Raw genomic sequence first — 3,992 nt, 5'->3', positions numbered from 1 at the left:
CCACCAACACATCTGTATAAATATTTCATCCACCATACAATTCTTGTGCATCTTTGTAACAACATATTCTTGACATGCAAACACTTTTACACGAGAAGTTAATAATGGGGCCACTCCATGTCTAGGGTCTAAGGTTGGGAAATGTTCCATCACTGATTTTGCTGAAATTTTGTGTAAACATTCGCACATGTTCCCAAAGAACATTGGTAAAGTTTTACTTTCAGCTATACAATACTTCCAGAGATATAGTTCTCCAGCAATATTCTTTTGAAACAAAACCTAAAGATCATGTACAACTTTTTTGCTCTCTTAGATAAAATAATAAAAAAAGATCCTTGAGAAATTTTCAGTGGATAATTTGATGGAAAGTCTGTTGAAAAAGAGATGCCCGAAAATAATCTGAAGTTTTTTATATCTCCAGAAGTAATTGCAACATAAAACTGAAACTTTGAATGTAATAACAAACAAATACATGAATTTAGAACATAGAATTTCATTCTCCTATTGCTTTCCAATAATTTACAAACAGAGGGCAAAATACACAATTTTTGTAGAAATGCCAAAAATGGCTATTTTTAGTCCACTTTTACCAAAGAGGCTTCTGCAAACTCTTGTTAGCCATTTTCACCAAAAAGGACATGTTTTAAACCACCTGAAAAACTACAGACTTGCTTTTTCAATGCGAGCATGTAAGGACCTGAAGAACAACAAGGTGGAAGTGCATTTAAAATATTCTCATATATTGTTGGTACTAAAATTTGACATTTATATTATGTTGTACCATTGTTTAGTACTGTCTGGGGAACGTAATATCGAAAATCCTGATGACTAGCAAGCAAGATCAAGTTAGATCAACTCAAATTTCAAAAAGGGGTTCTTTTGTCATCATGACATACTTCAATCTGCTTTTCTGCTATAGTAACTACAGAGTCAAACTGGTTACAAACTTCAAAAATTTATTTGTGCACTACCACTGCACTCAACACCATGGTAGTAGAACTGTTGCATAACAGCTGAAACTGCTGCAACACACATCGTGTAAATTGCCTTCAATTTCTACACCATTGTCACATTGTGTACGTTTATAGGAATTAACAGCAGTGTGTCTGATACTTTTTGCAAAGGATCCATGTTATAGTGAAGTATGCCTTTTTATTGTGCAGTGCTACTGACATGCTAGTTTAATATTAATATATTTTGTGGTTGCATAATTTGTGGTTCATGTGAAGCCATGGAAAAACTGTTGTTTTAAATCATGGTGTCTTAACCACTGCTGGTTTCTTTTAGAGTAAGAAAACACAGGATCCTACTTTTTTTGTGTCCGAGGACAAAGCTAGAAGAGGTCCTTTTTAGTATTCAAAGCTTATGTTTCCTTCAAGCTACTTGAATTTTTTCACAGATTCATCAATTTTCTGTAGAATGTCAGACAAAAACTCTTGCTGGCCAAATGAGAATGCTGGAATAACTGCAGTACTGCACTGTTATGGATCTTAGGACTTGTCACTCCCTTGGTGGTCAATAAAATGAATTTGCTAGGCCAAGTGGGTGTATAAAGCTTATTAAACCATCCTCCTGCTCAGTAGAAGTCTTTCAGATATTTTCATTTCACCAATCTTTTTGGTGATGCACGCATGCGGCAAACTTTCCTGACTGGAAGTCCAATGTTAATATATATCCTTCACTATGCTGTCCCTCATTTTGGCCACAAAGGATGATGTATCACTTGAGGATCTGCTGACCTGGATTGCTGTATCAATTAGCAAAAAATGATTTTCTCTACTTCCTGCTTAAGTAAGCCCACATTAAAAACATTCTTCTTCTAGCACAGTATTTCTATCAATTTCTTTTTTGCTCATGAAGCAAATGTAACATCATTAACACTCTCACATTGCAGAAGCACAACAGATCAGTCCTCCAGCAGGACAATATGCTGCAGGCGTTTATGAAAAAGAAGGGTGTACTGGAAATATATGTCAAGACTTGTGGTTACAAGTAACCACATAGCTCAGCAAATTCATTTTATTGCCATCAATCGGTGGCAAATCCTGGGTTCTAGAACACCACATTATTGCTGTTATTCTAGCACCCTCCATGACATTGTTGGCTGGCAGTATTGTTTTCCTCGTGACATCCTACAGCAGCTTAAAGAAAACCTTAACAAATTCAAGTAGCTTGAAGGAAACAAAAGCTTAGGACCTGAAAAGAAACATCATATAAGTTTGTCTTCCAATCAGGCTTGGGATCATGTGTAAAGGAGAAACCCACCAGTGACTGCTGTTGCACAGCTATCAGGCAATTGTCCCTATGGTGATGGGGACACTGGTTTTCTCATTTTACAAGAAAGCAGCAGTGGTTAAGCCACCATGGTCTATAGAAACACATTTATACAAGTTTTCCATCCGTTCACATAAACTGCAAACACAAAGTATGCTATACTTTAAACTGGAATTTAACTAGCAAATCAATAGCAATTCACAATAAAAAGACACACTCAGTATTCTCTATAACATGAATCAAAAAAGAAGAAGATAAGGTCAAGCAGACTGCTATGAACTTCCTCAAATCTTACACAATGTGGCAACGGTGTAGAACTTGAAGCTAGCTGCTATGCAACAATTTCACTACAAAGATGTTCAGTTTGTTGGTAGTGCACTGCTAAAATTTAAATAACTGGTTTGATTCTGCAGTTATTACAGCAGAAAAACAGGCTGAACTACATTATGATGAGCCATGACAAAAAGACACAAATTTCTTGAAGTTTTCTGTGTTGTAATAACTTGACCTCACTTCGCAGTCATCAGGACTTTCAGTGTTTACTTTCCCCAGAGATTACTAAACAATTGTAGAACATAAGAAAGGATTTCACCTCTTTTAGGATCTTACATGCTCGCACTGGAAAACGAAATTAATTTTTTATGTTGTTTGGAAGATTATCTTTTAATGAAAATGGTTTAAAAGCATTTGGAGCACACTTCTGTAAAATTTAAACTTGATCATCACAGGAGTTAGCTACTGTATAGTTACAGATACAATGCGAACAGTACAACCAACCAGTTGCACCAAAAAGTTTACTCAAACCTGTCTTCCTCAGATGAAGTAATAACACACAAAAACAGGATACATTGTAAAATTGGACTAAAATAGTTATTTTTGACATTTCTACAAATTCACCCAACTTTTGCCCTCTCGATTTGCAAACTATCAAAGCTGTAGAATAGTGAAATTTTCTAATGTAGGACCAATAACTTGTTTGAGAGGGTCTAGTTTTGTTTCTTTCAAGCAAATATTGCTGGAGATACTGTGCCTTAAAGTCACCTAATCAGCAGGGCATCCTCTCTTCCTTTGTCTTTCTGTTCATTTATCTTTGAAACACAGTAAAAATCCTCTGCATCTTTTTAATGTTTGATAAGTTTTTGTGACAATTACTTTGTACTTATTTTACAGTAGGTAACATGTTCTACAAAAAAAATTATACTCAGCTTCAGCCACCCACCAACTCATGCTAGTCCATCACAAACTTAAGCGTGCCCTGTTGCAATGTAAACATGGCCCCACCAGACACTGCATTATGAAACAGCTTTAAAGACTCCATTTTTTTGTGGTCCGAAGGTGTATTCACAATGGCAATTCACAGTACACTTTCAGCACAATATGGGTATAATCTTTTATCACAGTGAAGCCTTTACCAGTCCACTGAACATTTCAAAAGAGGTCAAATGAATGTGAATGATGAGAAAAGAGCGGGGCATCCAGGGCTAAAAGTGATGCCAGTACTGATCTTGCCCGTGCCTTAATTTTGAGTAACTGATTAGTGACTGTTGATGTGGCAAACCAGCACCGATCAACAGGTGAAGGGAATGATGCATATATGGCTTCCTGCACCTCCTAAAACCTCTTTTTCAGAGTATGAGATAGCTTGTGCAATAGTGGACCAAATGCACTGTGCAGGGTGATATACTGATAAATGTTATCAATAAAAATTGTGTACAACT

The sequence above is a fragment of the Schistocerca americana genome, chromosome 2 (assembly GCF_021461395.2).
Source record: "Schistocerca americana isolate TAMUIC-IGC-003095 chromosome 2, iqSchAmer2.1, whole genome shotgun sequence".
In the NCBI taxonomy this organism is placed as follows: Eukaryota; Metazoa; Arthropoda; class Insecta; order Orthoptera; family Acrididae; genus Schistocerca; species Schistocerca americana.
This window is presented reverse-complemented; position numbering follows the sequence as displayed.